Genomic DNA, 14,759 nt, shown 5'->3' on the forward strand with positions numbered 1-14,759 from the left:
GGGAAACACGATCATGCTAAAAAGCATGGTGAGCTTATGTTTCCATCGGGAAGTTTGATTTTCGCTCCATTTTTGTGCCTAACTCTTGAATGAAGCACGATCATGTCAGAGGACACGGCCAGACCGTGCTTCATGCTTCATGTTGGAAAATCACGTTCCAAGGCTTTTTCACTCCATTAAACTCTGAATTCTTGTTCTATTAATAAAAACATACAAAAAGTAGATCTTATGAACTATAAAGATGAAATCAATGCTAAAGAGATAAAAATATATAAAATATACTCATGTGATGAAATAAAATGCATGTAAAATAATATTGAAAACTATGCATAAAACACATGCATCACCTACACACCTAACACCCGATCCTTTAAGACCTATTAGGACTTTACTCACATGCCTAACATTTGATCCTCCATGACCTATTGAGACTTTACTCATATGCTTAACATTTAGTCCTCTATGACCTGTTAGAACTTCTCTCATTGCCAAGTGTTCAATTAATCTTAACCCATTTGGATTTCACATATTATATCAAGTGTCTAGTCCTCTATAACTCACTTAGAATTCACTTTTGCCAACTTCTTGTTGGACTTTCAATCATTAAGTGTCCAATCAACCATGACATGCTTGGACTTCAACCTTACTCAATTTTTATTGGACTTCTAACCGCCAAGTATTCGGTCAACCATGACTCATTTGGACTTTGATCTTATCAACTTTTTATTAGACTTTTAATCGTCAAGCGTTTGGTCAACCATGACTCACTTGGACTTCTCTACTATTAAGTATCCGATAAACCTGGACCTACCTGACTTTTCGATTAACCATCCAAATCTAAATCAATCTTGGTTAATCTTGATCCGAGGTCGATTGTACTAACAATCTTCCCTTCAAAATCTCTTTTTCTTTAACATCTTGCTCTCAACCATCAAACTTATTATGCAAATATCAAAATCTAATTCGAGCCAACTTGAACTTAGTCAATCTTGATTAGACATGAATTGTACCAACATAAAATCCATGCACCCAAAGACAATTATCACAGTTTCCTTTCCATCCTTGAAGCTATTCCCATTTAGCATAGAAATTGAATTTACATTAGTAGATATCATCGAAGCAAAAAGTGAGCTATGACAATGAATAAAAAAATCATATATGAATCCATAATAATGATCGATAAATTCAAATAATGGTAGATCCATCACAAGATACCTAACACAACGTTAATATTTAGTCTTTGGATAGAAATATTAATTTGTAAGTGGTACCTTCAATATAGTAATCGAAAATTGATGATAAGTCTGGTCAAACAATTGGTTTATCTTTAGACTGATCAGTCCTCCACATGAAAATCATATAATTGGGTTCCACTTTTGAGATAGTCATTTATAAACACATTTAGTTAAATATGTTAGCACACGATTATTTTTTACAACGTGTTCATCTAATGTCTATGTATTAATTCAGTGATTGTAACACAATTGACAACAAGAAGCTGGATTGATCAGCCAAAAAAATGCTTGTAAAAATCTTGTTTCATCAAAATGTTTCGAATGCATTCCAAGGCTGGTGTGTTTTTGAATCAGTGAACTATGTAGCTTCCATTCGGATATAGTCATACATGATTCCTTGAAACATGGTTTGGGATCGACTTTGAGTCAAGAAGATTGTGTTTTCCCCTTCACGAAGCCAACTTCCTTGTAAATTAATGTTGAACAACCAATACAAACCATGGATTCCATGCCTTGCAATTGCATTGTCACCACCAATCAACCCTGTTGTGAAATGAGCAGGTTCTATAGTCGAGTCATTGATTCGAACCTTAAAATTGGATGGAAACATTAAGACCTTCACCATATCATAACAATTGTAACAAAAATATAATTCAAAAGAGGAAAACAAAAGTTTATGAACATACTTGTAGTTCAGAAAAGTGTGCAGAAGCAAGTGCCACCCTGAGCTTGTAAACTCCAGTCCTATGTAAACTAGTAAGTCGAAATTTTATCTGCCATGTCGTTGCTATATTGGAATTATCTTTCTGCTTCTTGCAAGGATGATTTTTTTGGGGTAAATGATATGAAGAATTCTGATATAGACAGAACCAAACTCATCTAAAACACCAACTAAACCTGGTAACTTGAGCAAAGAACCAGTCTTTCGTATAGTTACTGACACCAACTCGATATATTAAATCAGTTGTAGGATACAAATCTGCATATCTCTCCCATAACCCATATTGTCTAAACTTATCATGCTCAATGTAAAGTTTGTTGACATATTTAGGATTTGGATCAGGAACAAAGAACTCAGCAGCAGAGCGATCAGGAATGCCAATCTCCCACAAGGTTGGGCCATCTCTTGGTGGTCTATATACAAGGTTGCCTAAGACGATATTACCTCCTATTTAAATCACCAAAGAATAGTTAATTAACATAACTAACTGTGAGAAGTAAAGAACTTTGTATATCTAGCTCACCTGAGGTGACTTTAATAGCAGTGCTATAAATAAATTCTCCAATGAAACCAGGAAGCCATGCATAGAGATTATAAACTCCAGAGAGAACATTTTTTATAAAGAAGTTTCCTTTGGCGTCTGCTCTTACCCAAAATTGGTATCCCTGTATCATCAGGATTTATTAAACAATTTTTATGAAAGTGATCGAGTGATATTTTAGTGATCGTATTAACCTTGGTTTCCTTTTGCCAAGATCCTGCTTCTCCTGGAGAAGCTAAACCAACAAAAGCTGCATCCCCATTTATGTAATTTTTACTGATGTATCTGGCAAAAATGGATGAAACTTTAGCATTCAGTTGGAGTCATTTATCATCATTATAACAACAAATTATATCTTCTTTGGAAAATTGAAACTTACTTATCTAAAATAAGTAGCCTTCCAGAAACAGAACCTCTTTGTTCTTTCTTAAGATAATCCTCTGAAGCAGGAAACTCATAAGGCCAATTCGCCACTTCAATTTGGGTCTGATTAAAGCAACAAAAAAAAAAACAGCATAAGATTGCAAATTGTGTTTTAAAATAGGAGCAAAGTTAAAGTGAAATGTTCTACCTGTCTTTTAGCATCCTCCCAAAGAAAGTTTGATTTTGAGTTTTTCGAACCAGAATTAAGGTAGATGAATACCGGGCCAAACACTTTCTTCCAATATTCACCATTCGTAAATTTAGCAACAATTTCTTCCCCAGCATAGTGAGAGCTATGGAACATCTAAATGATTGAATTCATACAAAGAAAACTTCACGTATATAAATATATTTTACCCTATTTTGCAAACTAAAATTATAAAATAAAATTTTAGCATTTTGATTACATACACCGAGGACAGTAGGACCAACATGAGATGTTAAATCTTGTCTGAGAGGTCCTCCTGACTTGAACTCATTACTCGGAGTGATTAGCCAAAAGCCAATAGAAGGCTTAACACAAATCCATCCATGCAACAAGCTGTCTTTGTACTCGCTGGAGTATTGGTATTTATCATCCACCTAAATGATCAAATCTCTTACCTTAATTGAAGTTATAAAGAAGTAAACAAAATGAATGAATTGTTTACCTCTCCTCTTAGGGCTGGATTAGTTGGTTTAATGAGGATGACTGCCTCAGGGTAGGCTAACTGCTGAGATCTCTCAGGCATGCGATCCTGAAGCATAGGCATGACCCTTTGTCTATTATCTGCGATTGCCATGTAGTGAAACCTGTGTTTCAACGATTGGTTTAGTTAATTTAAATTTCATTATGACCAAAAGAAAATTTAAAGAAATTGATTAATATTTACTTCTCCTTTCTGAGCTTGAAAGCTATTCTAGTCTCTGCTATTTGGAAGTCTGGCCATCCTTTAACATGCTCATAGATGGCGTACGAGTAGAATCCTGAGCTGCCTTGTAATAATACAAATCTAGACAGTAGTAATGATTATAAAAAATTCAATTTCATAAAAAATTAATTTTAACTTTCATGATTTATCACCACTATTAATTTGAAGATATACCTTTTGTCTATGTTGAGAGGAGACTTGCCTTTGAGGGAGGGATCCCACTCCTCACAGATGGTCGTGGGACACGCTTGCCTTTGAGGGAGGGATTCCACTTCTTCTTGAAAGACACTTCAACTTTCTTGCCATCTTGATATATTATTTGAAAATGGCTTCCTTCTATTCTGTAAATTAATTAATAAATTAATTAAACTAATTATCATGGTATTGGTATTGTTGCATAGCACAACCACTATATATATTCCTTCTTTTCTGTAAATTAACAGAAAGAAATATAACAGAGTTTTGGTTGTACTGTACAATTCAAATATTCCTTCATTTTCCTCTTCATTCCAGACAACATCCCAGTACCTGCTCCCAATCTCAAGATGTTTTTTTGAGTGTTTCCAGAAATATTAAGCAAAAGAACGTTGGAAGAAAACATATATACCCTCCATATTGTTCACTATGATGAACTTCAAGTAAATTATCAACTCCATTGTACTTAACTTCAGTGATAAAGCCTTGGGGGTTTGACAATGTCAGCCGGACAATGCCATTGTCCATCACAACCTGCAGAACGCAAACTAAATCAGAGCTATTGGATCATATAAAACAGAACAAAAATGAAACAGGAAACAGTGGCTACGTACATATTGGCCTTTGACGTGCACTGTCACTGCAGCTCTGGCCACCGCCGCCGGATGGCCATTGCCGACTGAACTTGCACAGCAAGTGAGCATTGCAGCGCTGCATGAAGAAGTGCATTGTGCCAAAATGGAAGAATTGTTAGCGACATGAACCAAATTATTCCAAATGAACGTCTTCGAATGACAATTATACATGGAGACAAAGGCAAGGACTGCAGCCATTTGGATTTCATATGTTTTCCTCCTGATCATCTCGATGATCATTTATAATATTATGACCCATTTTTAGTAAATATTAAGTTAAAAATTTGTACAAGGGAATTAGTTAGTAGGTCGGTAATTGGTTTCTCAGGTTTGCTAGTGGTGTAGAGTATTAACATACTTTCCTCCGTTAGCAATAGCATAAATGATGGCAATATGAAAATTAATGCCGATATATGAATTTTATTTCGATAAAGTTAAAACTAGCAACAAGGGTATTTATTTCGATGAATTTATAGTTTACTATTTAAGCTATGTAATATTTTTAAATTTTACAAATTTAAAATATTCCTGTACAATAAATGTAGCGAAAATGATATCTATAATAAATTTATACTGTGGAAGATCTTTTTAAGCACTTTGATCGTCTAATTTATTCCTACAAATCAAAGATACTACACAGATTATGCCTATAATTTCCTATTTAAATACAATAATAAATGATCAACTATAGGAAATTATGAATAATTGTATGATAGTTATAAATCATAATAAGTTAATGTTTGTAAAGTAATATTAATCATATTAGAATTGGAAAGAAATTAAATACGTACACATTTTATATAATACTACAACATATAATATTAATATATATCATTATTATATTTTTATTTTAAAGTAATATATATCAAATATTAAGATATTTTAAACCATAAGTTAAAATCAAAAGAACCTCTCTAATTGGAATTTTAAAAAATAATTAATCATCAAATCAACATTATATTCCATCCTATTTATATCCTAATTATCCCTCATTATATTCATTCTGTCCGAATTCATCAAAATTCAGACTATAGGTGCGTATATTACAGTAGTTGAGAATTATAATTGCTATAAAATGTTATTCACCATCGGAACTATTATGATATTATTGACTTCAACAGAATTTTACTTGTGCGCCGGCCTTTTGATGTCCAAAATCATAGAAAGAAGATGCTCCGGTACTAATTTGTTCTCTCTCGCTTGGACTGAGTCGAAGGGAAGGGATGAAAGAATTTGTAAATCCTAAATCTTATAAGTTTTACATTTTAGATAAGAATTTTAATAATAGGAAATACAAATAAACAAGGATATAATTTCAACGAATCATGATTTAATATATTAAATATGAAAATTAATAACAAAGAACTTGATTGAAGAGTCACTGTTCTTGTCCTGCAACATCAACTGCTCGATCCCTGTTATATTCGAGAAATTATAAGATTTATTTATAAATAAATTTACCTTTATTATTAAGGATAAAGGGGGTTAATGAAACCTAATTTGTAGTTAATTAAATTAAGTCTAATTTAATTCAATTATGTTAAATGGCCCAACCTTAAAAACCAAATAAAGGGCCCAATTTGGAATAGTGCATCAGCCCAAGGTAATGGTTATTGGATTGGTATGGAATCCGTTAACCCATCGCCCGTTAAGAAAAAAAAAACAATTTAAGCCGCGATCGCGACTCCTTCCCTGTTTCGCCTTTCGCCGCGAGACCGCGTCGCTCGCCTGCGGAGAAATCGGAACAGGGGAGGGCTTTAAAGGGGGCCACGGTGGGGAACCCTAGAGAAAGCCATCGCGACCCTCTGCCGCACGCCCCGATCACCGCCGCCGCCCGATCGCTACCACCGCACGCCGTCCTCTGCTCGTCGCCGCTCTGCAAGACCGCCGCCGCCCTGAAGAAGCAGCCAGCCCTAGTTTCTCGCCCTAGCCCATCTCCCTAGCTCGCTTCTATTCCTTCCCTCCTCTGCTGCTGCCCTACCGCCGTCCGAAGACAACAACCTCGACGCTATCCCCTTCGACCAGCGCCACCGTCCCCTGCAGACCGGAGCCCGACCGCCATCCTCCTTCGTCGCCGCGCGTGGAGAAGACCAGCAGCGACGCCGTTCCCCTGCTCGATCGCAGGCCGCCAGAAGAAGCCACCGCCGACGCCCTGCCGCCACGCCTCTGCCGCCGGTCGCCAACCAACAGCAGGTAAAGGGTGTTGGGATTAAAGTTTAGAATTTCTTAAGGGTTAGTAATTAGTTAATTAGGTTAAGGCTTATTTGATTAAACCGATAGTAATTGATTAAGAGGAATTATCTAGTTAATTGGATTATAACCAGTTAATTTTGTGTTAACCAGTTTAATAAAGTGTTAATTAATTAATGAGTAGTAATTAATTGCTTGATTTAGTAGTTAATAACCAAGTTGTTAAGTTCGATAATTAGTGAGTAGTTAATTATTTTAGTTTAATCGATTTAATAGTGGGGGTTAATCGGTGGTTTAATTGAATAAGTAGATAATTGTGTTGTGTTAATTAGTTAAGTTATTGTATTAATTAGATGGTTAATTACCTTGATTGACAAATTGATAAGTGATTAAGAATAAAACGTGTTTAATTAAAGAATAAGTTTAATCGAGTTAATTGATTAGATAGGATTAATTGGATTAAGGTTTCTTATGGTTAAATGGATAATTAATTAGATTAGGTAATTAGATTAATCAATTTAATCTAAATTGATTGGAAAGGATAAGTTGTATTAATTGTAATTGAGTTAAATTAATCTTAGAATCGAATAGGGTTTACTTTGTGGAAAGGTGAATATAATATTTAGAAGATATTTATTTTAAATTTCAGGACTTTGATTTGTAGATCCGGTTATTTGGAGAAGTTCTTATTTCGACGATTCATCAATCAGGTGGGTAATCTCTGTATTTGGTCAATACAGATCTATTATCTTTTCACTCCATGTTTTCCTTTTCTACTGTTGTTGATTTGTCTATCGATCACATTCTTATATCTGTTTGTGGGTACTCCTGTGCTTGGTTAACACAGATCTTCTTTTATTGTGCATGATTACCTATTGCTATCCTTATTACAGTTGTTCCTTGATTCATTACTTGTTGCTTACCGTTGACCTTAATCTGATCCTTCGACCTTAGTTAGTTGGATGTCTGATACTTGATACCTAGTTTCTGATACTTACAGTTGATACCTTGATCTCATATCGTTGCTTGATTATTAGTTGTTGGCTCTTAGTATTGTTAAAAGTTAGTTGTTGGAGTTGTGCAATATGTCCTGTTTGGCCCCTCAGTTCACTGCCCCGAGGGGGGGGTGACTGGGGAGTGTAGAGTGCGGACAGTGACTTGCACTTGATTATGTCCTGTTTGGCCCCTCAGTTCACTGCCCCGAGGGGGGGGGTGACTGGGGAGTGTAGAGTGCGGACAGGGACATACATTGGATTACGTCCTGTTTGGCCCCTCAGTTCATTCCCGAGGAGTGACTGGGGAGTGTAGAGTGCGGACAGTGACTTGTTGTTGATTTCGTCGTTTGTGCGTTTTGACATGCATTTGTTGTTTACTGTATTTATAGTTGCTGCACTTGTTGCTATATAATTATGAAATTGTTATTATATGACTGTTGCATTCGTATGACATGACATACATGATTAACATATTGCATATTGATTTTACTCTTGTAGTATTATGTTGAACTGTATACCTATGGATATCCATGATTATACTCCTTTAATACCTTGACCTATTGTGCACTTTCATGCTAATACCCACTGAGTATTTTATACTCACCACCCAGACCCTGGGGTTTTCTGTCTCCCCAGGTAGCAGATAGGTACTTGGAGCTTGGAGATTGGCCGGCTGCTTCCATCTCACACCCGAAGGTTTACTAAGTTGTTATTCGCTTTTCTTGGCTTTACGATGTTTTCATTACAAGGATTTTCGATTTTATTTTGATATTGTGCATGTAATAGTAGTGTTGTGGCCGTGTAGGCCTTACGTGTTGTCTGTAGTATGCATGTTTATGTACAAAAAGGGCGGGTAGTTCTTATTCCGGCCGTATGTGGCCGTGTATTTTATTTGTATTCAGGAAAATTGTCATGGTTACTGGGGAGATGTTGTCGAAATTTTTCGGACAACCTCCCGGGTCGTGACAATCCCTGTGGAAGAAGATGAAGCGGAAGCAAAAGAGTGATCTTCCAAGGGAATTAGGATGATGGCGCAGTAACATCTTCGTCAATAGAAAATGAAGCTTCGTCAATAGAAAATGAAGCTTAAGGCGAGATGTCAATTGTCTTAAATCCTCAGGAACCAAATCCTATATATAGCAATCCAATACGTTATCAGCCCATAGATAATAATACCGGAACAGATTAAAAGATTCAATATATTTAATCCATATCTAATAATACTAGAACGGACTAACGGATTCTACATATTTAATCCACATCCAATAATCCGAAATCCGATAAACTTTAGTTAGATCACTTAAATGGGTTCGGTTCGTATCCACATATACAATTACAATTAAGCCCACCTTAAGAGATTAAATTCATAAGTGATTAAATCCAACAATCTCCCACTTGGGCTTCATGTGATGTATATATAATATACAATTATAACATCAGTTGATATCAAACTCTATCGGTATAAAATACCCCTGTAAACAATCTGATTCATTAACTTCATTGGTATAGAACTAAAGAGGTCATAACTACTATATATGTCTGTAACAATTAACAATAATCACGATACAAGCATGTATAACACAGATACAAACATGATTGTCGATCTAGTCCGAAAATTATAAGTGTCGCAACACTTCTCCGGTGCTTCCCCTGTTGTAGAGCTTTGAATGTAGATTGACGCACAGAGATGAAGAGTAGGATTGATGATTCTGAATATCATACTCGAGGTTCTTTTATAGGTTTCATTCGGTAGGCTTATAAACTCTGTTCGCTCAACTAAATCTGGTCAAACTTGATCTCCATAGTCGAGTTCCTCGTGATCTAGATCGAGCCCCGTGATCTCATCATTATCAGGTTTTTTGATAAATTGAACCTCGTATCGGTTGACTAAACCCTTTTTGGTCGATCGAAGCTTTTTAGGACGATTGGATAGGTCAACTGGAACTTTTCAGGTTAATCGAAAACTTTCGATCGCCCATGTCCATGTTTGGTCTCTAATCTTGGTTCACTTGTCCTGCTCTAGCTTCCTACAAGACAACATGCAATACAAATAAGCAAACACAATAAGCCTTAGTCTACCTGACCTATGTCTTATCTCTTGCTCGGAGTTCACTCATCCAAGACTTCTACCTAGAGTTCACTCCCCTAGAGTTTTCCCTTTAGAGTTCCCTCTTCGAAAACTTCTACCTAAGGTTCACTCTCCTAAGGTTTTCTCTTTACTCGAAATTCACTCCTCTAAGACTTCTCCTAGGGTTCACTCCCTTAGGATTTTCCCTTTACTCGGAGTTCACTCCTCCAAAACTTCTACTTAGAGTTCATTCTCTTAAGATTTTTTTCCTTTGTCAAGCATCCAATCATCTTGACCTGCTCATACTTTTCACTTGCTAGATAACCGATCATCCTTGACCTGTCTAGACTTTACTCTTGCTAAACATCTCATCAGCCTTGATATGCTTGAACTTTCTCTTTGCTAGATATCTGGTCAACCTTGCTTGTCTAGACTTTATCCTTACTAGTAATCAGATTAATCTTGACCTACTAGACTTTTCATTTAATTCACTTCCAAACATTTAGTCCTATTTGGATCAACCCTTGATCAAACTTGATCAGACACAAATATATTGTCGAACATTAGAATTCTAGAAGCTGATTGCACCAACAATCTCTCCCTTCTAGATGTTTGACAATACTTTTAAGTTAAGCTTAAGTCTTATGCCAAACTGAGAGGGACTCAATGTTTTTAACTTAAATCTTCCTCTCCTTCTTTAGCATATATCAAAAAGATGATTATCTAAGGTCCTCCTTAGGTTTTGCATTAACAATTGTAAAATTTTTACCTTTGTCAAAATTCTCATCCATACGTTCTTGAAAGATCATTATATTTTCAAAATTTTCTTTGAAAATGGCCACTTAATTTTTCAACACCTTTGAAAACTCTTTCAAAATATTTTCAGAAGTTAATGTTTTTCAAAATCTTACATTTACACACTATTTGCAAAATATGATTTTCAAATGAATTTTTACAAAGTAACTTTCATAAAATAATTTCAAATAATTTTGAAAGTAATGTTAAAATACATTTTCAAAGACTTTTTTAAAAAAAATCAAAGTAATTTTCAAGATAACTTCCAAAGTCTTTTTCAAAATATTTTCAAAGTATAATATTTTCAACATATTTGAAATATAAATTTTTAAAAGATCAACTACATTTTGAAAACTTCTTTTAAAATATTAATATTTCAATAAGGACCTCTCCTTTAACCTGCACTTCCTTAAGACATCCTTATTAATCACAATAAATGCATACCTAACTAAGAGTTTAATGTTGACCTAAGGATCTAGACTCTGAGTGTTGATCAACAAATATCTTTTTCAAAGGTATATAAATTTTTGAAAAATACATATAGTTACGCCCAATCAAACATGAATTTAAATTAAACGCCAATATTTCAAAAATAATTAAAAAAAAATATTTCTATAAATTTTGAAAATGTTATCAATAGATTAACCTAATATCTCACCTCTTCTATATGTTTCAGTACATATATTATACGGTAATCTTATATGTTCATGTGATTTAGTTTTACTTGATTAAGGTTGACTTTAAATTGAGAATGGTGTATGACCTTGGATTAAATTCAAGTTTAGCTTTGGGCCAATTGAGTGGATATTTCTTAAATTAGCTTCCAGATTATGGCAAGGCACGTGACCTTTTTAATTTGATCAACGATATGAACACTTCCTTAGACAAAGTCAATTTAAAAACTTGTACACTTAACTAACTTAGTATAAAATCCTGATCTAACTAGTTTAGGATGTGGTCAGTTAACTTCAACTAATTCCACTTAGTTAGATGTACCAGATAGGATACGTCTTATACAGTCTAGACACAATTTAAGCATTCCTAACTTATTATCAGCTCACCGCATCTTGATTCTATGCTGTCAAGATTAAGTCATCTTTCTTTCTATCTGGCTATTCTATGATTAACACAAGTATGCATGACATGATATAAGTATAATTAATTGAACATGGCAGTATGAATGAGCATGGTAGGTGATAAATCAAGCAAGTCGAATCAATTAAATCATACTTAAAATAATTATTTTTAGTAATGTATCAAATTCTCAATTTGATATATTTCGTGTTAACGCACGAATCTACCAATCCACTTTAACATATTTTGGTTTGTATTAATTTATTATTTCTTAGGTATAATTTTATTTATTAGTTTCATAATCAAAAAGTATTTGATCATAATTAGGTTTAGAATTTTAGGTTTTTGATTTGTATTTGATTTTTCTAATTTGCTAAAACTTGTATTTTTAAATTCTCTAAATTGAAATTTTAATTTTTAAAATTTTCAATTCTAGAGTCGAATTTTTAAGATTTGAATTAGTTTTTGTTTCATAATTAAAATGTATTTGATTATAATTAGATTTATGAATTTAAAATTTAAATTTGACTTTTAAAATTTTGAAGATTAACTTTCGTGTTTGCAAAAATTTAATTTCAGATTTTTACAATTCAAATTTTGAAGATTAACCTAGTCCAGATCGACGATCTGACTTACTCCACCCAAGTTGAAGGTAGAGATTTCATCCTATCTCCCACTATGATTAGAGAGTACTTAGGACTTAGACATTCATCATGCCCATTTACATGCTACCCCCTATGGATGGACCTTTTTTGTGATCCCAACTCACATATCACATTAGACATCATGCATTCATATTTTTTTTGGAGAGGAGAGGATCCCTATAGTGACCCAGTTTCCATCAGTCAACCTCAGAGTACATGACTATATTTTGTACAAAGTCTTAGTGACTTGCATTCTACCCCTGACTACTAAGGATGTCCCGATGATACGACTATTCCATATATTTCTTCTATATGCACTATTTCATAGATTAGACATAGATATTAGTCTGCATATTTTTCATACTATTATTTTTTTCATCTATCGTTACTACTAGTAGAAGGGTTCATATGCCCTACTGTCACATCTTGACCTCACTCCTAGCATCCTTTGGTTTTGACATTACCTCAGGTGATGTTAAACCAGTGAATGAGTATGACATGTTAGACATTATAAACCTTTCCTTAGCTGGGGTCCATATAGATGAGGATGAGATATTATCTTGAAGATGGGAGAACCAACCTTAGCCAAAGCAGGCAGCCGAGGATGAGGACGACATTGGCTTAACTGACCTTTTTCAAATCCCTTCACCTTTACCTCCTATCACTCTAGAGAATAGAATGATCAGACTTGAGGAGTCAGTCACTAGTCTGCAGCAGATAGTGACCAGTTAGTATGAGAGTCTGGAGGAGCAGGGTAGAGCTAGGCATGCTGAGATGATGAACATGCTCAGATTTTGGAGCATAAACCACCCTCATCCACCTCCCTAGTAAACCTATTAGTTACAGCTTATTTTATTATTGAGTTGTATTTTGACTCGAGTAATACAATGTTGACTACGACTCATTTACTATTTAGTGCATTGACTTATATTTTCTTATAGCATTACTCTTCTCAATTAGGAATGTGTTTGGTATTAAATCATTTTTCTCACAATGTTTTTCAAATCTCATGATTTTTAAATCTACTATTACTTAATTTTCAAAGTGTTTTCAAAATTATATTTGTCTTTGAAAAACTTAGTTTTAAATTTCTTTTTGATTTCAAAGTAAAAGATAAATTTTGGATTTAGCCTAGGTACTCATAGTAGAGAACATGTACCTATAGATTTAAGCTAATTACATCTCACAAAGCACACTAGATATAACTTGTGTATTGTGAAACCTAAAATGGTGTGAGATGTATAAGGTAAAAGCCTAGGTTTTCGATGCTTATGACCATGCATCAAAACAAATCTGGGCTAAAAACAATAAACATGGATCAGGTTAAGTGTTCCTGCTTAGTAAAGTTACTAGTTGGAATAATACACTTAAACTTGACTAACTTGGTTAAACTGTTATCTTATGATAGTCAACCAATACCAATAAGTTAGACATATACCTAAAAGATAAGTTTTTTTTATTTAAGTATTGTTATATAAAATATATAAATGACATGCTTGGACTCGAACTCAATTTTTAGCATGATTGAAATTTTATGGATTTGTTTTAAAACTTTTTTTAAAAAAATCCTCAAATTTTTAAATAGTTTTTTAATTATATTAAAGGGAGAGAGAATGGTCAAGTTTGGTAAAGTTAAGTTAAATAAAATTTTAAAATTGACTTGAAAATTTTTATTTCAAATGTTTGTAAATGTTTTTAAAAATTTACAAATGTTTTTAAAAAATTGACTTGAAAATTTTTATTTTAAAATATTTGTAAAATGCTTTCAATGTTTGTAAAAATATTTTCAAAAGTTTAAGTATGACTTGGATGGTTCTTTAACCCAATTGACAAAGTAAAAAGAACCATGTCAAGTTCAGGGGAAGAAAGAAAAATAAAATTTTAAAAATTTTTCTCTCTAAGTAGATCTTAACTTTAGGAGAAAATCTTGAGTTAAGGGGGAGTCAAATTTTTAAAATTTTGAATTCTTATTATTGACTTAGAAACTATGATGATTTTTTTCTATTAAAGAAATTTTTTACTTAACTTGAAACCTAGGTTATCATAATCAAAAAGAGAGAGATTGTTGGTGTAGAGAGTACCAGATAATCGAACTTGAGTTTTGATAATGACAAAGGGTTCAAATTAAGTTTAAGAAGTGGACTAATGAGCTGAATTGAGTATGCAGGTAGCATAAGGAAGTCCTAGTCACGATTAGGTAAAGGAAGTCTTGATCTGGAGGATTGGGCAAGGAAGATCAGGTTTGGAGGACTGGACAAGAAAATTCTGATTTGGAGAATTGGGTAAGGAAGACCTAATTTAGAGGATTGGGCAAGGAAGTCTTGCCAGATCA

At 34.0% G+C, this 14,759-nt stretch overlaps 1 long non-coding RNA gene and 1 pseudogene across 1 annotated transcript; one reads left to right on the forward strand and one right to left on the reverse strand.

The window, feature by feature from the left end:
* Positions 1-1,494: 1,494 nt before the first annotated feature.
* Positions 1,495-4,554, reverse strand: LOC141816877 (uncharacterized; annotated as a pseudogene).
* Positions 4,555-6,374: 1,820 nt separating this feature from the next.
* LOC141816878 (uncharacterized) lies at positions 6,375-8,712 on the forward strand. The gene is made up of 3 exons (XR_012600754.1): positions 6,375-6,854; positions 7,501-7,561; positions 8,483-8,712. It is a non-coding gene; the product is annotated as an uncharacterized LOC141816878 (long non-coding RNA).
* Positions 8,713-14,759: the final 6,047 nt, after the last annotated feature.

The sequence above is a fragment of the Curcuma longa genome, unplaced genomic scaffold, assembly GCF_044706935.1.
Source record: "Curcuma longa cultivar G26 ecotype Majalengka, Jawa Barat unplaced genomic scaffold, ITB_CL_G26_1.1 contig_18531, whole genome shotgun sequence".
NCBI lineage: Eukaryota > Viridiplantae > Streptophyta > Magnoliopsida > Zingiberales > Zingiberaceae > Curcuma > Curcuma longa.